This window comes from Neopsephotus bourkii, unplaced genomic scaffold (genome assembly GCF_033783945.1).
Source record: "Neopsephotus bourkii isolate Nb327-2 ecotype Australia unplaced genomic scaffold, CSIRO-AGI_Nbou_v1 NB_1624, whole genome shotgun sequence".
In the NCBI taxonomy this organism is placed as follows: Eukaryota; Metazoa; Chordata; class Aves; order Psittaciformes; family Psittacidae; genus Neopsephotus; species Neopsephotus bourkii.
In genome coordinates, this window is record NW_026902099.1 from 5,063,939 (window position 1) to 5,087,258 (window position 23,320).

The 23,320-nt window shown below is 40.0% G+C and overlaps 1 long non-coding RNA gene across 1 annotated transcript; it reads right to left on the bottom strand.

The window, feature by feature from the left end:
• Positions 1-865: 865 nt before the first annotated feature.
• On the bottom strand, positions 866-23,320 carry LOC133222914 (uncharacterized). Its single transcript, XR_009728411.1, has 3 exons — positions 23,269-23,320; positions 9,587-9,790; positions 866-1,383 (listed from the first exon to the last, which is right to left on the bottom strand). It is a non-coding gene; the product is annotated as an uncharacterized LOC133222914 (long non-coding RNA).

Sequence of the window (23,320 nt, forward strand, 5' to 3'; positions counted from 1 at the left end):
AAGGCAGTGATTAGTTTGTTATCAAACTATCAAAGCTCCAAGTACTGCAATATTACCATATAAATATCGTGAATCAAAATGCTAAGAACTGGGGATATAATAATAATAAAAAAAAGTCTTTGATGGTGCACATGTTAGTCCAGTTTGTACTGAACAGTGATCTGGCCATACAGAATGCTCAACAGGCTAAGTTGCAGGTCCAAACTGTGCCACAGATTCCTGTGCTGCCTTAGATCACCATTAGCAACTGCATTTTTAAAACAGTTGCCAAAGTGCATTGTTTCAGTCTTTGTATGCCCTGTTGAGAAAGTAGCAGTCAATCCAGGACTGCTCCAGGGGCCTTGGTGCTTCACCCGTTGCGCTGTGATCAGCCAAGTTAGGCACCCAGCCTGTGGAAATGAAATTAAGCCTCCCTTTGTTGCACACGTTTGTGGTGGCGGGAGCTGTATTTGTACAGTGTGGCTGAGTTAACATGACTGTGGTAGCTGCAACATTTTGCATATACTTCCAACTGTAGCTATCCCCAAATTTGCTAATCCCAGCACAGTACTGTAGAAATGTAAAACATGCATGGACCAAAATAGTTTGCTGCTTCAGTACTTTTCATTTTATAGATGTGATTTCACAAAAAAAAAAACACACCCAACACTCTAGGTTTAGAAATCAATCATAACCTACAATATTTCATGTACCCAGAGTAACATCCCTTTGCTGTGCACAAACATTAAGCCCTACTTAATAGTTCAGACATGATTATGGCAATTCAGTACACATGTATACAGTCTCCCCCTTCTCTGCTCTTGCACAGTCTTGTATAGCTGGAGAGGGAGCTCAGATGGACTAGGGTCTGAGATGTACTGTGCAGGCTGCCCGGCTAGCCTCAGGAGGAGGATGGCTGTTAACAGGAGACAGCCCTTTGGCAAAGTACTCAAGACCCAACAAAGAGAAAAAAAACTGTGTAAAGGACACATAGTGTGAACTTCTTAGCAGGATTGTTGCCAGACTGCTTTGGCTCTTGCTTGTGGAATCAACTTAGATGTGCCGCTGAAGTGTAAAGGTGTTGTACTGAAATGACACTTCTCCATTGGTACCTGCTCTCCCGCAGTACATCAGCATTTGCTCCTGATGCCCCTTCTTTCCTGGTGGTAGCACGCTGCCTTTGAGCTAAGGGGAAGCAAAGATGCTCTGCGAATGACACCATCAGTAACATGGAAAATGATAGAAAATACAATTAGTCTTTGTCCTGCTTGGATTCAGTCAAGGCTGTCACAGCAAGGAAGGATGGAAATGTTCTTGGCTCACTTGTCTTCAGTCATGCTCACCTGCATGGGCTGCAGGACTTCTGCCATTGTGCATTGCTGTAGTGGCTTCTTCCCTAGAAACCTGGAAGAATGAATAACGCCATCTGAGTCCAAATTGGACTGTGATGGGTAGAAGCAGTATGCAACAGCAAGCTCATAGCTGATAGCAGAGCAAAAGCCTGTGGCTGTGACTAATGGTCCCATCAGGTGCTGGAGTTTCTAGCAAAATCAAAATCTGGAAGAGTGATATGATACATGATATTTAAGATGAGGGTTCCGGTTCTAATAAAGATCAAAAGAGACAGAGAAAACAGATCCTGAATTTGCATTTTAACAATAATCAGATGTGGAAAATGACCTTTTGCTGAAGAAAGAAGGAAGGGTCGGAAAAACTGGAGAAAATGCCTACAGGCAGCAGTGGGAAAGCCAGACTGCAGTATGCACAGATAATATCTGGTTTGCAATATCTACTGGTAAAAAGCCACTGTTTTTTTCCAAGTCAGTTTGAGCCTGCTGAATAACTGTACTCTGATCCAGACATTTGCATTCTGTTGCTTCAGTGTTTTTGACTTAGCACTTAGGATGCCCGAAACTGGTTTTGTGAGTGAACAAGGATCCCAAACAAGCACTTAAACAGCACATGATTGTGGCTCCAGTTGTTTAGTAGTGTGACTTGCAGCTGCTTTTTCACTTACTATTTCTTCAGGCAAACAGAGTTCTGAAATCCTGCGCATTTCCCAGGAAGATTTGCAATTCTGCCATTAATATTTTGTTTCATCTGATTATTGTTAATATCAGGGACTTGAACTTGAATTTTCTGCCTGGAGACATCTTCGTTTGCTTAACCAATGATCAGCCCATACACCAAAATTTCGAACAAAACTTACTGCAACTCCAAACTGTATTTCTTATGTTCCTTTAAAGTTAGTTTTGTAGTGTTCAGAGATCTGTGCATTATGCAACAAATGATTCCTCCTGCCACAGTGTTCTTCATTAGTATGGAAGGAGTGAGATGAATTTTTTGGACAGAGCCCCTTTTAGGGTTAAATTTTAGGTTTGAATTTTAGAAAACCACATCAGTCGTGACCTAATTGCACTATCTCAGCAGAGCTGACATTTAAAGTATGTGATAATTCTACCACTTCAGACAACCACTATTTCAAGGACTATCTCCTAGAAACTAAATTAAGGATCATCTACATTGAATTAAGACATGTTGAAGCACAGCTGAGTAATACTAATACTTAAAAAAATAGATTAATCTACAGGGAAAGTAATTGTGATTTGTTTGTGCAGGAATTTGAGATTCACTAGAATTGAAGATACGCAGGTGGCCAGTCAGCCAGAAAGTTTTCACTTACCAGAATTTCAAGTCTTCTTCATTCTACTGACATAGATTTATTGGTAAGAAGACAGCTGTGTTTGGTTTTGATGCTTAAAACTGCATATTGGGAGAAATGTCCCATGGATTAATATCAATAAATGTCACTCTCAAAAGACAACCAGCTTCAAAATCAATCTGTCATCCCCAACCACGTACTTGTGGTTAATACACTTTTTGTATTTAAAGTAACTTCTCACAGTAAAGTGTCAGATATGGAGGTACTGCGGGGTATGTGCCTAGAAGACGAGCTAAGAGGGGCTTATGGTGAATGGCTGGGCAAAGTGGAGCAAGCAGCAGCTGTTTCTTTGCTCCTCCAAATTTCAGCATTGATAAGAGTAAAGTGAAATAACATAATCCAAACCAGCGTATTTCTTGGCTTGGTTTTCAGACAAGTTATGTGTCAGTGAGCATGGATCTCTCTCTCCCAAAGGCATTGCCTTCACTCTGCCTCTGGAAAAAAAAGCAGTTCCAATGGCTGTTCACTGCCTGCTCAGCTGGGGAAAGCAAAACATGAACTGATCAGGTGCTGGCACAGGGTCTTGCCATATCATCTGTTTGTTTCTCCTTTCTAGCAGCACAGTTAAGAAATGTGCTTAGCTTGATTCTAAGAACAACCTTCTCTTTATATTCCTGTTTCTCATGCAACATCATAGAATTATGATGTGTTTTACACATGCAAGCATTGTCCTTGCATGAAGAGCTTGACATGTAAAAAGAAAAGAAGCCAAAGCAGATAAACAGAAGGTAAAGCAGAGGACAGCAGCACAGGAGAGAGGAGAAAAGAGAATCTGTTGTTTAGAGAGAGAAGATTTTTAAGGGATTTTGAAGACAACCTGGAGGATGAGGACAGAATAATTATCCACTTGCAGGGAGCCAAATAGACAAAACAGTAAAGCCAAACAACAAAGCAGAAAGAGTAAGCAGAACAGAGGAATCACGAGGAATGGAAAATAAAAACAGATGTGGGTAGTTTCAAATGCATTTCATTTTAAAGACCATTTCATGCAACAGAACTTGGTACTTAGGCTGTGCAGGACAGATGTGAACACTGACCTCATGGAATTAATGAGTTGGTCTTGGCATCAGTAACCTTTCAAACTTAACCACTGGACATGAATAACGGAAGGGAGTAAGTACTGAAACTGGGCCATTTGGGGAGATGCTGGCTGACTGCACTATGAGGCCAGACTGCAGTGCTTGCCCACTCAGCCTCAGCCAGTGTGGCTGCACACTTTTTTCCCTTGTGCCTCAGCTCTCCAGCTGCTTCCTTAGCCCACTGTCATTGTGGAAAACGCTACGTTGGAGGGGGCCAAATAACCATGTAAACAGACACATTCATGCCTGAGACTTACGTAATCAGACGCCACACAAGAACCAGATGGGACATATTCTGATGTACAGTCCAATATACTGCAGTCCTGGTTCTGCACAGCATAGTTGCTGGCAGGCAGTTTTATTAACAGTCACAAGTACCAAAGTTGCAACCCAGCTTTGCTGCACCTCTCTCTAATAATCTGTCTTTAATTTGATGGGAGTTGCTTACCACTAATGACACCCAACTTAAAAACCAGAATTGTACTTGCGTAAGCATTGAGGAATGCAAAGGCTCTGAGCACCCCTGTTGCATTTTGAGTAAGAGGTGGAAGCTATAGGGTAGCACTGTCATTTAGGGGTCCTTGCTGGCCTCATTAGGATCATTTAAAAAGCCTTCTGGTTTTGGAGCACTTAATTTCAGGTGTACACCAACAGTAGACCACTGTTGTTTTTCATTGTGGATGAGGATGGAAAAAAATCCTTTAAAGAAGGTGCAGTTGAAGCTGTACACTGGATTTTGTTGTAGCTTTTCAGACAGCCTCACATGACATTCTCATAAGCAAACTTGAGAAATGTGGTAAGTTCATCTGAACTACAAGGAGAATACACAATGGCTGAAAAATTCTGCTGAGAGCAATTTAAAGTTTTATAGAATGCCGAGAAACACAGAACATTTATCGTCATGAAAAGGTTGTTATGCAGCCACAGCTTTATTAATCAATAGCCTTATGATGGAAGTAAGGGAAGGATTAGAGAAGATGTAGTTCCATTATTTATGGGGAAGTAAGCAACTAATGGACAAAATAGGAGGAAGACAGAAACATTCAGTGCTTTTCTTTGTCTCCACTGTTAGAAAAACCCCATAACTGTGACCATGAATTATTGACTATGAATAAAAGAAAAGCTGGAGATAGTGAAGAGGGAAAGAATGGATTAAAAATACATTTATAAAGTTAAAAGAAAGATATCAAAGCAAATTATTAATAATTCCAGGCCTCTAGATTTGTAAGAAACAACCAACATCCATTTATCAACCCTCACATAATGTTAAATCAATCAGACTTCCTTTCTTGACAGTCTAACCAACTTAGAGGATAAAGGGAAGCCGTAGAAGTAGGATATTATATCTTGATTTTAGAGTAAGATTTTTACAAAATCATGTGACTGAAAACCCAGAGAAACAGGATTAAGGAGGATTTACACCGAAGGTTAAAAGGCTGCATTCAGAGAAGTTACCAATGGTTTCTTCTCAAAGTGGGAGTTAAGAATGGTTCTAGTCCTCCACTACTTTAATCAGCGGTGAATGATGAGGGAGAGAGGAAATCTATATAGACGTAAACATGACGGTAAGGATTACATACCCTGTGGAAGACAAGATCAAAATTCAAGATGACTTTGGTAAACAAACAAATGGTTTAAAATGGTAAAAGGCAGTTCAATGAAGAGAAGTACACAATGGTATGCTTAGAGAGTGAAAGTTAATTCACAAACACATGACAGCAAAAGGCAGCAGAATTGACTAGAGGGTAATTGCAAGCTTAATTAATGCTGTCGTGTTTTATTATTGGACATCAGAAAGCCACGTCTGAGGGAACGTGCAGCTTGGGTCCTACATTTAAAATGAGAATAAATGAAGAAAGTTCAGAGAGGAATTACAAGGGCTTAGAAAAACAGCCTCAGCTGTAATTCTGAGAGAGCTGCTTTCTGGTACTGAAGAGAGTAGATTGTGATATATTGATACCAGGAGATCATTCTACAAAACAAAATAGCAATTAGATGTTTTTCCATTTTTGCTGAGTACAGGGCAAGCAGTAGTGCATCTCATTTGTGTCAGAAAAACTCAGTTATGTAGCAGGGACTGGTTTTGCTATTTGTTGTCTTATTTGCTGTAAGTGTAGTGTAGACCAGAGCGGGTTATGGGAAGGGTGTAAAATTGCTGTTGTTAAGGTATTAAAGAGGCATCTGTCATGAATGTTCAAATTACTGTTAATCCTGTTTTAGTGTAAGGGAATGGACTGGAGACAGGCGCGCCCGGGGTGTGATGAATGTCTGAATCACGTGGACGTGCCTCTTCACAGAAGCTAGAGAGGCAGTGTTATGCAGTACATAGGCTCCAATTTAGCTTCTCCAAAGTGAACTGGCAAAACATTTTTAGGCATTTGGCCCTTGCCTTTCATCAAGTTCTTTGCATTGCTGTTGCTCTCCTAGGTCCAGTTCATCATTACCCATTTCTTATTTGTGAGGACCAGCTGGCACATGCTCTGCCAGCCTTTGTGCACATCTGCCAAGGGCATGGTGCTGACTGCCATTTTCTCTAAAGCAAAGGCAGTTGAAGGAGGGCTCACTTTCATCCTTTCACCCTGCCCTTCTCTGCATCTAATGTCATGCTTTCAGATGTATCACCAGGGAAAATATTCCAGAACTGAAATAAGAGGTTTTTATTAATGGTGTTACTTGGGAATGTTTGCTATTTACTTCTCTTTTGTGGGGCTCAACAACCCCCACCTTTGGGCAGCATAGAAAAAGATCCTTGTATGTGGCAGCTTCTGACATAAGCACTATTGCCACAGTGTAACCTGAAATCCTGCTCTTCACTTGTCAGCTTGTCTCACTAAAACCCTTACAACAGCTTTTTCTCACCAAAGACTTCATCTGACTGTACAGAAAGATATCAGTACATTTCCAACATCTGGTAGGATGTAATAATATTCTGCCCTTGCTGGTGTTTAGTGTAGCCTCAGGTTAACAGAGCTTTTTGAGTGTATGAGAAAGGTAGCAGTGCAACAAAATGCAGTGAAGGATCCTCCAGTTGACTACTCACCAGCCTGTAACTCAGATACAGATGCCCAAGGTGCTTTGAGCCCCCTGTTCTGGGCCCTGATCTAGCTTCCAGTCTCAGGCTCCCTTAGGAGAGACTCTCAGAGCTGCCATGCTCACAGGCTCAGGAGACTTGCAGAATGCAAGAGCAAACAAGTTTTGCAGTTTTCTAGGCCTCCTGTTTTTACTCAGAGGGGAAGCCATGAGAGGTTCCACACCCCTACCAAGAAGCCAGGAGACTCCCTGATGCAGTTGGCCACTGCCTGTGAGGCGAGGAGGGGTCATTCACACCTAGTCACCAGAGGGCAAATGTGGCACCTCTTTAGTCCTCCTGGTGAGGAGGACCCCTGCCAAGTGACTTCTGGCCAAAATCACCTTCTCTTTGCTCTCTTGAGTAGGAGCTGGTTTATTTGGGAGGGTGATTACGTTTCAGTGGGAGAGCACTTAAACTAATTGCTCGGTATTGTTAGTCCTGTGCCAACATTCCTCTGGAGCTTTAGTTCAAAGGCCTGTGTTGCAATCAAAATACTTTGCTGTTTGACATAGATATACCCAGAGTTCATCAGCTGGAAGAGAATGACTGCATTGTGTGGACAGACTGCACAGATATTGTCAAGGGAGCAGGTAAAATCTGAGAGTGAAATTTCCTGTTTGGGTTCCTGAGGATGAGCAGTGATGAGTAATTGAGAAGCTGGCACTGTACTGAAAGGCCATCAGTGGTGTGCCTTCTCATCACTAAAATTCACTTTATTGCTCAATTTCGTGTTTTGATAAATGCAGCAGAGGTATTTATATCCGGTTCACTTGATAAACCATACAGAAGCAGTGAACTTCAGACCATTTCATTTGATAGAATTCCCAGTCTAGTATAAAAAGAAAAATATCTTCAAAACTGAGTCTTATTGCTATTTACAACACATGCTGTGGCTTTTCACTGTGAAATATTGTGACACCTATCAACAAAGGTTAGTGCAGGCAATTTCTTGGGAAGGCGTGTGATGAGTTTGTGATTCACAGCTGGTATATACAGAGGGGGTATGGGTGGAATAGTGGCTTTTTAGAGAGACCATAGTCCGTGAATCTTTGTAGAAAATACAATAAGGAAATAATGAAAAGCATGTGTTTTCCTGATTTTTTTCCTCTCTATTCAAATTCAAATAATTTATTGTGGTATTTTTTTCTAACACATTGCTTTCATGTAGACCATGCATTGTAAGCGTATTTAGTTAAGTTCAGGATATGTTTGTGTATGTATGCACACACGCTTCAATGTACATCACCTCTTTTGTTGATGACTTCCTCTTCCACTCAGGTAAAATCTGAAGTTCTTCTCAAACTTTAAAATAGATCAGGGGAGCCTTTTTGCTGGCATATGTAATTGCTTTGCCCATTTCTACAAGGGAAGCTGTTTAGCATGCAGCCATTCTGCACGGTAATTTAGAACAGCAGAGCCAAATGAAATTACGGTGGGAGTTTTCAGCAGACAGGCTGTAATTATTCAGTTTGGAATTTGACCAGAGTGAAATAGAAGCTTGCCTACCAATAAACATACTTGAACTAACATGTTTTCGAAGTTTTTAAACAAAGAAGCTTATTTGATGGTGAAAGTGCAAGATGGGAGTCAGAAAATCTGTGTTGTTGTGGCATACATTTAGTAGCTATACTGTGAGTTATTTAAGCTCTCCTTCCCCTTGTTTTTTTTTCATCAAGAAGGAACAATTGAGTGGGGCATTACCACCACTTGCTCTCTTAATTTTTACCCTCCATTACCTTGGAAATGATGATCGGGTTGGCTGGAGTATCTCACATTCTTTCAGCTTCTGTTTGGTGCTCACTGGATTCTCATCTGTGACTCCAAAATGGCCCTGCCTGTGCAGACTCAAATTCATTACTGTGGCAAGGACAACTGTGTGAGCATTCGTCTGAAGTGACTCTGCCTTGTGGAAGTATTTATAATTTTAGCAATTATTTCATTTTCAAAATAGGATTGCCATAGTATTTTTTATTTCAACAAAGCATTTTCCCATGGCAACTTACTGTACGGTGGCTGTGAGCTTCTCTTTTTAGACAGTCTCCTTGCTTAGAACTTTTGCATTGCTCATCAGGTCTGTGTGTAAATCACTAGGAAGAATAAACTGCCATAAGGGTAGTTTACTTAACTGTGTTAGTTAACTAGTTTAGCCCTCATTATTAACTGTGATTCAGCAATCCAAAGCAATATTTCAGTTGTGAAACAGTGATGTGAAAGCAAGGTCTTGTGTTCACATTGAAGTTTTCTTCATAATTTTCACACCAGTATGCTTCACGTGAGTTTTGAAACTCCCAAATTCTGTTGTCTGTTAATTTGTCCATTAGTTTTGGTTTATGGAAGAGAGTGAGACAGCATTAGCAGTGCATCAGATGAGCCAACATACATGTGTATATATATTTGTAGTGAGGCAGGTCAGAAGTGACAAAGGATTGATTTGCTCAGAGCTGACCTCAATTACTGGTCTGCTGCAAAGGATGTGCTAGGGCTAATTTTGCAGTAAGTGTCATGACACGTGGAAGTGGTAATACAAGATGGGTTAACTAATGGGAAAATATGAAAGAGTGAAGAATGTGTAGAGAGGCAAACCCAGTAACCTCTCAGTCTCAGCTTTTGGCTGTGCTTCAAAACCCCTCTGAAACTCTAAAGCTGAAGCGGTTGACACTATACTCAGCATAATTCAGGTTTTGTGACAAAAGTCAAATGCTTATCCAAAATCTCAGTATTTGTTGCAGAACTTACCAAGCTAGAAGGCTGTTTCTTCTTCAAAGATCGGACCTTCACTGATGCTGTTCTCAGTCACAGATCTCTCAGGAGACAGGCTCAGGAGCTCTCAGGAGACAGTCAAGTGCTCTTCGTCATGCTTTACTTCAGTCAGGAACAGCACAGGAGCTCTTCCCGATGCTACCTACACAGTGATGGGATTTTTTTTTCTTTTTGAATGACCTAGAGAGAAGCATAAATTGTAGCCATGGGCTCTATGTAAATGAGTCAGAAACATTCCTGAGTAGATGGAGCAGTTTTATAACTTTTGTGAAGCAGAACAAACTTGTGATGCTGCAGTCACACAGCTAAAAAAGCACTTAAATTCTTGCAGTCACCCTGAGAACATACCACACATACTTTCACACACAAAAAAATAGACATATAACCTTTTCCCCTTGCATTCCTTCATTTTCCCTACTATTTCACAAAGTATTTATGTTTTCATTAAGGATAAAGCATGTTATGAATTTGTCACTCAGTTCAACACATTGTCATTCTTTCTTGCATTGCCTCCAACCAAGTACTTCTGCTTTTTAAATTTTCAATGAGCTATTAGGTTAGGTTTCTGGTTTTGGCACTGTGGTATCCTCTGAAAGCCTGTCACTGGCTGGAACCTGGCTTCACAGATGATTAGAAGCATTGTGCTTCTAAGTTCTAAATTTGACTACCAAGATTCAGAAGCCCAATTCTATTATTTAAAGAAACTACATTGTTTGCATTTGCTGTCCAAGTGGTGACCACAGTAGCTCATGAAGTATTGGCTGTGGTTAGGCTGGGCTTCACAGAGTTGAGCCCTAACTTACATTGCCATATATTCCACCATCTTCTTGGGCTGCATGACAATGTCTAACCACCCTGTCTGGTTTTAAAGCTTTTCGAGATCCGTGTTGCTGGTATTAATTCTGTTTATATTTACAGCACAACTGAGTCTCCAATTTGCTCAACTCAGTAAGATAGCAATAGACTCTCTGTTACAAAGGAACACACAGTACAAAGAGCTCAGCTGTTGGTTGAAACATTCCAGTTATAAAAGTGCTGCTAATTTAGCTGGGGGATAAATACATTAATTGAGAATATTTATGGAGATTTGTTTGTGCAGATGGCCAAAGACAATAAGAAAATGATATTTTTTCTTAATACACGAGGAGCTCATGTTTATCACACACTAGAATGGCAGGTATTTACACTGTTTCCTTTCAGCATGTACCTTTAGATCTCTAAGTTAGGGGCCTAGACCCAATTTTATCTCATCTGACTTAGGTGTTTGAGCAAGCTGGGTAAATCAGAAAGCAGAGCTGTCCTATTTCCCTTAAGTAATCAAAGCAGGGCTGGGAGAGAGAGTGAGACAGAAGCAGAGAGGTCAGGGTGGGGGGCGGTGTTGGAGGGAGAGAAAAACACTTGTGAAATAAAGCTTTTGTCCCTTGCCATCTGAGTTGCCTTCTGGAGATTAGATACCTAATTCTCCCCTTGATCAGGGTGATTCAATTAAGTGCCTGATGTCATGCGGGAGGTATCTACATCACCCCTTAGAGTAGCCCATCTCTGTCCACATATGGAGAATGGCCTTCCAACTTACTCATCAGAAGTCTGATAATTAAAGTAAATCCATGAATAGTCCTCATGAAGCCAGAACTGGTAAGAGGGAAATTGGTTTGGGGTTTATCCTTACCTCTAAGGTATTTGTCTCAAGGGAAGAAAAATGAGGTGGACTTCGTACTACCTGGTCCCACTCCTGTGCTTTTGTGAAAAGCAGCTTCATTTCACACAGGAGAGGTGTCTGTGAAAAAGGCACTTTTAGAGCATATGTGTGTGATTTGCTTTCTTCTCAGGCTGACTTTCACACTGCAACCCAATGCAGTAAGAGGGACACATGGAGAGAAAACACCACTTTCTGCTACTTCAGTTACCTACATGGGAAGCTATTCTGGTCATCCTGCCATTAATTTGTTTCCAAAGTATACCTAATTGCAAGATATTATTTGGCACAGGAAAAGCTGAAGCAGGCCACATGGTTCTCAGCACTATATTGTTCCTTGTAGATCACATGCTTTTTTATAGCGGTTGGATGGCAAGGGCACTTTCAGTGCTGCAGGGTTTAAAATCCAACCATGTCTAGATCGTTTTGCAATTTCATTATGTCCTTAAGTAGATGTACTGAATGTGACTATAACAGTTCTATGCCTTCCATCACCACATATTTTTGGGCAAATCATCTATATTCTGCCTATGGTATCTTTTTTTCCCCCAGGCAAATCCTTTGTGGTGCAGCATTCCCACTCTTTGTTAACCACACTCATAAAAGCTCAATCAGCCAGCTGTGCAACGGTATCTCTCCCACTCTAACCTCTGATCTGGAAGGTTCTCAGAAAGAACACATATGCACTCCGAATTACCTTCTGTCATTAAACAGTATTTTTATTACTATATAGTTTTCTATAACATAAAAATTGAGGCAGAACTTGAGTTATTCGTAATATTTGTCCTGGAGATAAAATAAACTACAATACAGCTAAAGAGCTTTAAAACCCTGGGCATGTGATTTTGCTGTCTTCCTCGTTACTCATGTGATGTGTTGAAACTGAATTTGGAGGAAATGAAAGTCAGGACTACTTGAAACTGAGTGCAAACAGTGACTCAAAAGGAAAATGGATTAAGCTGAGAGTTTGTTTTGACAACTTTTGAGGTAAAATTTGGGTCTAATAGGGAATGCAAGAACACTGACTTTCTGTTCCTTGTGCTGTCTTGAAAATAGTGTCAAAGAAAGCATTAGCACACAAAGCTTCTTCACAAAGAAAGGCTGGTAAAAACTCAGAAGTCATCATTTATTCAAGCTATTGTTAATTCAGAAACATTTTCTGATGTTTTTACTTCTTTGTTGAATAGTGGTTAGCAAAGTATCAGGAGTGGGGGAGGAAATATTGCATAACTGTGCTGAAGACAGCCAACAACCACTGCAGTTCAGTGCCATGCAGGCTGATGCTGATTTAACCTCCCTTATTGTTCTTAACATTGTTCACGATCATATTAAAACATGATAGCATCAAGACTGCACAGGCATCTGCCACCTAATTTTTCTAAATCACTTTACAAATCTGTTCTTATTACATACATTTTTTCTTTCTTTTTTTTTTTTTTTCAGTAGTAATTGGCTGGATATTTTAATCATTCCAATGTATTCTATGTCCCAGTTAATAAAAGCCTTGCAAGAGTATGTTGATCTCAAGGTGTTAGTGCTTATGAAAGATGCAGGTCTGGTTCTAAAAATTAAGCTTTTCATTATCTCTGAGCACGAATAGCACAAAAATACTTTTCTGTGTTTTGAGATACCAAAGTATACAGACCCTGACCTGAAAGGCAGTTCAAATTCATTCTCCCAAGAAGCTTTAATGACTAAACTCCAGCTGCCAAGTATATGGAGTATTGGTTTTGTAACAATTGGTATTTGTAAAATTTATATTTGTAACAAAACCAAGTATTGGTTTTGGTTTTTGTTTAAATATGGATACCTGTTGAGTAAATGGCTTGAGACTACTCCTTTACTTCACATAAGCTACTAAGAACCTCCTCAAATTCGTGCAATACATAACACATGAATAATGTGGAAGAGATTAGCATGCCCTAGCATGTACTGCCAAACACCACTGGAGTAAAAATTGAGGAACTAACACTAACTTTCAAGTAACAACAAATCACACGCAAATAAAAGTAAAAGTATCATACTTTCTAACTAACACACACCACCTCTTATACTGTGACTTCTTTTTGAGTAATGTAGAATAATATATGAATATCATCCTTGCTCTTTGGCTTTTCTTGCTATAAATGGTTTTGTGATTACAGAATAGAGGAATCAAAAGCAAATCTACTAGACATTCAGTTGAAGGAAATGGATCAGGTCTGAACAACCTGCAGAGCCTAACAATTTCTTTCCACTCATGACTTCAAAGAATTCCAGACACTTATCAAGACCCTGCCTACATATTTCTTGGAAGACTAATCTCAAACTGAAGTAATGATTAAACTGAAACACCACAGTGAGAATTGTCATTAAAACTATTTTTCTTCATTGGCATTACCTTCTTGGTGGACCCTACAGTGCCAGTCCTCCCCTCAAAGAAAGCCTGTTGCTTCATATAGAAAGAAAACAGGCAACAAACTGTACTGTTATGAAATTCTCTGTTGAGCATGCAGTGTTTGACATACTTAATTGGTTGTTTATTGTTTGCATTAGCTAAATTGTACGGTACACAGAGTACATGCACCCCTCAGTACAAACTGTGAACAGTCATATCCAAGTCACGGGGGGTTGTCTTCTATCACAGAGTGAGGAGTTTTCCCAGATGGCACATCCTTCACCAAAGAACTTCACAGATTGATCACCAGCAACAGTGGGAGGGAGGATTTGTAAGCAAAAGCTATGGGACCAAGACAACAGCCATCACAGGCTGATAATCTGAAGAGGCAGGTAGATGCTTTGAACCAGCTGGAAACTTGCTGCCTTTCTCTAATTAGAATGGTTAGCTACTCACTTCCTCCATCTCTTTGTTTCTCACCTTCCTCCTTATCTCCTCACACCTTGTTAATTCTGTGCTGTCCTGCCTTTGCCAGTTTCAGCTGGGGTGATGTGCATATTCCCCAGATTTTCCTGTCTACCCCTTTTCTCTGTTACTGACTGCTCTGCCTTTCCCAGGACTGTGTATCATTTCAGATGTTGCAGGCCTCCAATCTGCCATCATGCTTTTGCTAGCTTATGCACTGTTAAGTTTTATCACTCCTCTAATCATACTGGGAAAAAAAAAAAAAGCATACAGGAGCAAACAAATTAACAATTTTAGCTTCTTATTTATTTCCGGGTTTGTTTATGAATTCTTTATTTATCTCCTATTTTTTAGCACAAAGGACAAACTACATTGGAGACACATAAAATGTTATGTTTTGGCATTAAATCACTCACAAAAGCTATTTGTTGTTCCATATAATCTTCTAACATTCATAAGATACCTTAAACAAAACTCAGTCCCTTCCTTCTTACATCACACCTGCTTACTTCTCAAGCAAAAATATTGTATTTCCAATGGTCCTAAGTGAATAACTTCTTTGGCACAAACAAACGGCAAATACAAAGGTACAAGATTACAGTGGATGAGGCTGTAAGACGAGGTAGTAATTCAGGAAAACAAAGCAACGTAGAAAAAGAAGGCAGAGATGTGCAAGCAAGGTGAGTTGCATACTTTATTTGAACAACTCATCTAAATGTAATAGTTTCTGAAAGTCTTAAAAATGAGTTTCCAGAGGTAGGATTTTTGCTTGGTTCTGACCAAAGCAACATGAAACGTTTTTTAGAAATGTTATTTTCCCAGTAAGATTAAAAATAGAAGAACAAATTGTTTCAGGGAATTCTCCACTGAATTATGCCCCATACTTTGTTATTCTGGTGAAGGCAGTTATAGGAAAAGAAAAAAAAATATTTATTTTTTCACCCCAAGGAGACATAATAATTTGAACTAAAGAGTAAGATTATTTCCAACTAATATCTAGCTTATGAAATGCTCAACTTAGACTCTAATACTGCAAGCTTTTTACAAGAGCCAGAGCTTCTTTTAAGCTAACCTGTTCCTACAAATTGCTTCTAAAATTTTAAGTTGCTACTACAAGAGGTGAATGAAAAGAAGACTTCAATAACACATGGTGCAACCTTTGCTTTCCAGGCTTGAATTTTACTGCTAAGACTTCTGACTTCCATAGCTGTCACTTCGCACCTCAGCTGTGAGCTTGTGTCTGGTTTTCACTCTGGCAGAACCTCCAAAGATGGCAAGATGGGTAATGAAGACAGAACAGTGTACTTGGTGATTTTGCAAGATTTTTTTTTGTTTGTTTGTTTTTTTTAATATCAAAACTTTTCAGCTGTGTACCATGCTGGTCATTTCTACAAGAAAATAATAATAATAATGATAATAGCCAAACCATCCACCCTCTCTCCCCATGCTTTTAAGGGTGCAGAGAACCAAGTCTACTGCTTTGTCAAGACACAGCTTCTCCCACTGTATGATTTTCCTTTGGTAGACATAGATGACTAAGTAGGATTCAGCAAGAAATGCAATTAGATTGTCAATAACAGACTTCATCAACAGGAAATAAAAGTACAAATATATTATTGAGGTTTTTCTTGCCTGCTTTCAACAACCCATAGAAAAAACAACGTGCTATTGGTGATTTGATTTACTGACCTACTTTGCAATATTCTACAGAAAGGTGTCTGTAGATGTTGAATTAGATTTTTTCAGGTGAAATGTTGCTTTTCTTCTTGTGTGCATAAACAGCTAAATATGATACTGACGCACACAGACAAAATCTGATTCAACACTAACTGGTGGCAAAACTTTATTAATGCAAGATCTGGTCCTTGCAAATTGGTAGAGGTGTCTGAAAACAAGGAAGATGTTATAAGCAAAAGGCAGTAAAAGACTTGGCAGTGGATAAAACTACAGCTATCTTTAGACTTCTCCTTTTAAAGCTTATGTGGGCTTTAAAATGTGATGGAAACTGCAGTCCCTTGCCTTACATCTACCTAAGAAAGCTGGCAGTTTCAACCTCCATGCCTAAGTATCCTTTAACCTGTGATACTATTTCCCTAAGATTACATCTGAGGGACAGGGACTCACTGCTATTGTTATTTTACTGAAGGAGAACTGAACTGCAGAGAAGCTGAGTAACTTCTCCATGGGCCTGCAGGGAGTTTCTACCAGGGTAGGTGTTTGAAGCTAGGCTTAGTGCTTTAAATACTAGGTCATGTTTCTCCTGCTGGACTCAGGGTTGCCACATCTTCACAGCTGTGTGGGCTGAAGAAATCCCTGTATTTGTCCCTGGAGCAGTGCATGACAGAAGTGTTCCAACTAACACTGGAGGCAGGAAGCAAAATAAAAATCTACCAAAATGCATAGCGTAACAGGCAAAATAATTAAATAAAAGAGCACTTTTTAAATTCTTGCCTGTAACAGTAACTTCAGGTATTGCTTACAGCAGTAGTTAACACTAGATATGGCAGGAACAAAAGATAACATTGGAAATGTGATTTGTAAGTAGATTATGTACCCTTCAGCATGCCAGTACTATTGTACTCTTCAGTTTTTCCAGTGATGCTTTCCAGGAAGCATCTATCCAAATCAGTGCATTCACTCAGCATTCTGTTCAGAGAACCTTTCATAGGCTGGTCTTGCTTCCTGCCAGAATGAAGTATTGCAACAGCTCCACTAGAAGCACCTCTTAGACTTTTTTTAATTTCAAAACAATAAATAAATGAAACCCTCTTTCACACAGATCAGCTTTTCAGTCTCAAGTCCTCATCCTTCCTTATAAAGTCAGAAGTTAACTGTCTCCCCTTCTTCTGACTTGGAAGCCTATTTAAATGCAGAAGCTTGAACTTGGGTGTCAGGGCTGTGTCCTAATATCTGTATATAATTTCTTTATGAAGCAGGACCATGTGCTCCTCTAGACCTAAGTAAGGTTGATAGACTCTCATATGTCACCTGGGCCATCATATAAACTCTTCTGCAAACACAGGCTCTTGTGTCTCATTTGGAAGGCTCCATGGGATATCATATCCATCACGTCAAAATGTGTACCAATGCACTACAAGTTTGATAAAAAACAAAGAAACTAAAGCAAAATGTTAAAGTGCTGCACAAGGGATCAGATCCAGAGTATGAAGTTTTTTCTAAACTAGTGAAGTAAGGTCTGCGGTCTCACTATTTGACTGTTGCCTCTGCTATATTTTTCTGTTTTCTTTCTGTAAATAGAAAGATGCTACTAACAGCCATATAACTCATTCTGGTTTATGACCTAGTGGAAGAAGTCAGCTGTAATACTTTATAGCACCAAAGCAGAATATTTTTTCATGTGGTTCAGTTACACTGATTATCTGCACTATAAGAACCATAAATCAATATCTAGTACAACTTAAACCATTTCAAGTTTAACAATTACACATTATATCTCTCTGCAAAGAGATAAAAAGAAGTCAGAAATGCCTCTGCATTTGATCTGCAAGGCATTTCATTTTAGTATCAATAAACATAAAAGAATGTCCTTAATTTATTTGTTCTGATTTATGTAACTCTGTATGTGTGTGTGCATATATGTATATATTATATATAGAACACGTATTTGAACAAGAAATGCAGTCTTATTTTCTTTCACTGACGTCTATGAGAGAAGATATTTGCCGGGGGAAAGTGGTAAGGTAACAGTCTGAAAAAAAGCATGAAGACTAAAAGCTTTGAAAATAGGTAACTTCTGGTAAGGTCATTTTAGATTAGAAGAGACAGTTTACCTTCCCAAAGCCTCCTGAGGCTCAATGTAAACAAATAATTTCCATGAAGCAACCAGGCAATTAACACTTGCAACACCACCTCTCCAACCATGGTTATACGTACAAAGTCAGAATTCATCTACAGTGCAGTCATGAAGTCAGGATCGCATTAGCTATAGGTAGGATAGAAGTAAAGATGGGTACTAGCTGATGTCCTAGGTTACTGAAGTGAGGCTACAGCAAGGATCAAATATTACAAAGACATAGAACCATAGAATCATAGAATGGTTTGGGTTGGAAGGGGCCCTCAAAGGCCACCTAGTCCAACTCCCCTGCAATGAGGCAGGGACATCTTCAACTAGATCAGGTTGCCTAGAACCACATCCAGCCTGGCCTTGAATGTCTCCAGGGATGGTGCATCTACCACCTCTCTGGGCAACCTGCTCCAGCGCTTCACCACTCTTACTGTAAGAAATTTCTTCCACACATCCAGCCTGAATCTCCCCTCTTTTAGTTTAAAACCATCACCCCTCATCCTGTCACAACAGGACCTGCTAAGTCTTTCCACATCTTTCTTTTAAAGAACCGAAAGGCTGTAATAAGGGCTCCCCAGAATCTTCTCTTCTTCAGGCTGAACAACAGCATCTCTCTCAGTTGTTCCTCACAGGATAGGAGCTCCATCCCTGTGATCACTTCTGTGGACCTCCTCTGGACCCTCTCCAACAGGTCCATATCTTTCCGGTACTGAGGACTCCAGAGCTTGATGCACTGATACAGCCCAAGATACGATTGTCCTTGTGGGCTGCAAGCGCACATTGACAGCTCATGTCCAAGCTTTCATCCAGCATCCCAAACTCCTTCTTCTCTGAGGTACTCTCAATCCCTTCATTCCCCAGCCTGCACTGATGCTGGGGGTTGCCCCAGTCGAGATGCACGACCTTGCACTTGGCCTTGTTGAAACCTCATAAGGTTCTCATGGACCCACCCCATGAGCTTGTCTGAGTCACTCTGGATGGCATGTATGTGGCAGCTACATGTATTGTAATGTCTTCTAAAACATCATCTTTTGCTTTGCTTGCCCCAGAGAGCAAAGAGCTTGATATAACATGTAAATAACAGGTTACATATGATTTAAGCATATACACAGCTGAGTATGTGAGATGAAAACATCCACTTAGTGAGCGACTTTATGCTTCAAGATATACCTAGCTTTTGCAAGGAGAAAGGAGAAGGTTCCCTAGAAAACATGCAATTGTGTTATTTTTGTAATAAATTCTTAATTCATTTTTTTTCCCAGAGAGAATTCAGAACCTTGCAGGACTCTTTGTGGGTCAGAAATGGCCTCTTAATGGGCAAGCAGACCAAATAACATACTAGCCATGAGGGCAGCTGCCACTCCCAGCTATTCACCTCTTTGGTAGCCTGGAAAATAGCAGTTTTGTTCAGGCTTTCTTGGCTTTTACATATGCTTTAGTAAACACCGAATGACAACTTCAAGCTGTTTACCCAGAATAGCCAAATGGTGTCTGTCACAATAGTGGGAAATACTGTATTACCTTATTAAGTTATCATTTATGTTAACAAACTCATGTCCTGGTTGCAGTAAACAGCAGTGCAGGAAGAATAGAAATCAGCAGAAAATATGGAAAAAAATATATGTTATTACCTAAAAAAAGGTTAACACTGACCAGTGAAGGCCATGCAGTTAATTGAGTATCGGAAGTGAGTAGCTAGAAAATGTAAGAGCAAATTAAAAAAGGAAACAATTCAATCAACATTAACATTCTGTAGAAAGATTTCTAGTAACCTGAAGAAACATTGTCCCTGTGGGGTGAGCTACTACAGACTTGGAATAAAAATATGTTATGTCGGGACTATGGAAATGCTCCCACGTTACTCGTGGAAAAAGTATTCATTAGTCTGCAAAAAAAACCAAAACAAACAGCAGGAGTTAATATTGATCTGTAGGGTATTCCACAAAGACAAAAATGCCCCTTTTCAATGTGTGTGAGCCACTACCAAAGCTTTGTAAGAGAAACTGAGAGGTATTAATAGAAAGTTGGGCACTGATCACAGGCATGAACCTGATGAAGAAATACAGGGAAACTTTCCAGTTTTGTGGGGAAGAGAAAGACGTACGAAAACCTGTTAGGGCTACCTTGTTTTGCTGCCAGCACCAGCTAACAAGCCATGAACCACAGCTACAGCAATGTAACTAAAAGAGACTGAGCGCTGGATGCTTAACTCTTGATCAGTCTGGGGACAGAGCCAGGATATGAAATTGAGAAGAGAGGGAGAATAGAGTGCAGTGCTTTACAGCCTCAGATTTTCAAGTAACAGCAGGAGATTTTGGAAGTCTGCTAGTATTAGAAGATCGATAGCAAAAACTACAAGAAAGCTGCATTCCTGGTAGAGACGGTGCATTTTTTGAAGTACAAAGCTGAGACGTGCTCTAATGTGTTGCCACATTTCAGATTCTAATAAAAGCCATTGGTTTCTGTGGTTTCAAATTCCCTTCTTTCCCTTCCCTATTTCTAATTAATTTTGAACATATTCCGGATTTCCTGGAAAGTAGCATGTTCCTACCACACTGATGCTTACACAAAGATAGGAAGGAAAGAGAAAGCTATGCTTGTATTAAGCAATGCTAACAACATTTGAGGCATTGAAGGAGGCCACTAACACTCATTTTCTGGGAAGTGGTAGAGAGGAAGGTCTCAGCATTTTTCCGTGAATCAAGAAACAAGTCTGGTAAAGTTCCCTGTAAAAGGGAATCATTAGAGATTTGGGAACTCTCAGCTCCCCAGGCCTGAGCCACATCCCTGCTCCATGTTGGGGCAATGATGATGCTGTTAGCCATCTGTGTGTGGCAGAGGAGCTGCAGGGATATCCTTCCCCAGGCCCTGGTCTGGGCAGCTGGAGGAACATGATTCAAAAAGGCAGGAATATATCATCTACTCACAGCTTGAATTGCCAGGCAGCAGTCACAGCAGAACAAGCTCTGTGTCTGACAATAGCGGGAGTGCTCTCCTGACATCCCCAAAACACTTCACCCACCATCCTACTCGGAAGTGAGTTTTTCAGCACTACAACACTACTTCAAAATAGTTTGACTGACAAACGTCTGCATTCAGCACAAGAGATGCAGACTTCAGAAACTGACTATGCCGCTAGAGAAAGTGTCCCTATGCCCCAAGCCCCTGTTTTTGCAGACGGAGATCAAGAGAAACTGCATGTATATTTGTATGTCTCACCTACACAGTCACAAACATTTCAGGTTATACTGAAACCTCACACATAAGACCAACAAAGAGGGGAACTCCATATGAGGAACAGCAACAGATGTATGGCAGGATTTATCTCACCTATCTTTAGACATGCAGAGCGTAGGCGTCTCCATCTGAGCTACGCAGCCGGTGCTCCTGTTATAGCCAATGGAGAGAAATATGCACTTTCAGCGCCTGATTCGTCTGCTTTATTTTAGGTTACATCTACATTACAAAGAGATGACGTGCATCCTAGAAATGCCAGTTTCTTTGTATAGGCTGTTAAAGGATCTTGAGGTGACTAATTTAATAAACATAAATTTGAATGTTCACTAAACCAAGAACTAAAAAAGTGCAACAAACCCCCCTTTTTTTGCAGGGTTTTGTTTATTTGTTTGGTCTGTTTTGTTTTGGTTTTTCTTTTAATGCTAGCCTTGGTTTTTGTTCAGTTACAGCATGGTCCCATAGAACAACGCAGTGCATGTGACAAGGCCTGTGAGGCTACAACTGTCTTAATCATGATGCTACAGAACTGTTCTGTGTCATGAAACCATAACTGTGATCTTAATCCTACATGGGGATTTAGATATAACCTTTACAAATTGAAAATGGGGTAGATTAGCCCATCAAACAAGGCAGGGGTTTATTTAGCTCAACATGAATGGATTTGGGAATCTACACCAGTTACCTAAGTGGTTATCCAACTGACCACCATATCCCTAGGGCCAAGTAGCTGGTCTGGTTTAAAATAAATACATTATTTGTATTTTTCTAACAGTGATAGCTATGCATGTAAAACATCTGAAAAAATGGGAAAAAGTTCTTATCCCTAATTATTTTGTTCTGTTAAAGCAGACCAACATGAATCCTCCCACATGTGTGTAGCATGAGAGATACTTGTGAGCAACTCAACGTAAATTTCAGTGCTTCCTTTTGCCATAAGAGGATTAAAATGCCCAGTTAGTGGCCTTCAGCTTTCTTGTGTGGTTTTTGTTCCTCCTCCTTCAGGGAGACTTTTGCTTAGGCAAGCAAGGTAAATATTGTTTGCCTGCCCACTGACAGCCATTCCTGCCCTGCCCATCCAGCACCATCCATCAGCTGATCTGTGATACGTGGCGCATTGCAAAGCCAACACACAGCAGAATGTCCCTTGTGTTTCTTCATTTACAATCTGTATTGTGGGGGAGATACAGGAGCTCATTCCCTTTAGCTACTTATTAGCAGATTTACTCATCTTGTTTCTAAATTAAACCTATGACAAGGTGCATGCAGTAGCAATCTAATTGCAAAACTAGAGAAACACCAGAAAATCCTCATTATTCAGTACTTTGTTTCCATTCTCACACATTAAAAGTATTGCCTTTCAGTATCAGAGATTCAATGCCCAATATATAATTATTTATGAGAGAAAGGCCAGGGTCTGAGCCTAAAGCAGAGGAAGAACAAGTTTTGACTGGGGATGCATCTTATCTTGGTGACAAACAATTTTAAGAGGTTTCTTTCTTCTGTTTTCCCCCAGTTTTGTCTCCCTTTTCTTATGGTAAGAGTCAGTGCCCCACCAGTTGGGCCAGTTTGTCTCTTTTTCACATGAATTCCCTGTAAAACAGTCTTCTGGAAAGATTCAGCTTAAAAGCGTCATTTACGCCCCTTCCTTATTGCAGACCTGCTGTAAAAATAATACGTAAGTACTTCCTGATTCTCCAGGTCTGTGATGAGCAAGACCAAAGTCGCCCTAGTAAAAGCAACCAGCCATCATTTTAACCAGCCACCATTCTACCTATAAACTGAACACATCTTAGAACCAAATAATATCAATAGTAACTGCAGGCTCCTGCAATGTTGTTTTACAAAATCATTTTACTCTCTACTACATCTGAAATAGTTTTTTGGGTTTCTTTTAACAACATGATTTAAAACCTGCTTGAGGTGCATCAAGTGAATAATAGGCTAGAAGCCAAAATATGCCAAAGGTATTAAAATTTACATTAAGCAGAGGTTTGCAGGAAGCTCTGGACTATAAAATCTTTCTGATTAAAGTTGCGCTCTGGGTTGAAAAGTATATATGAAAATATGAAATATGGTACCTGTTTGATGTTTGCTCTGGGGATTAAGAATTTTAACCATAGCCTTCTCCCT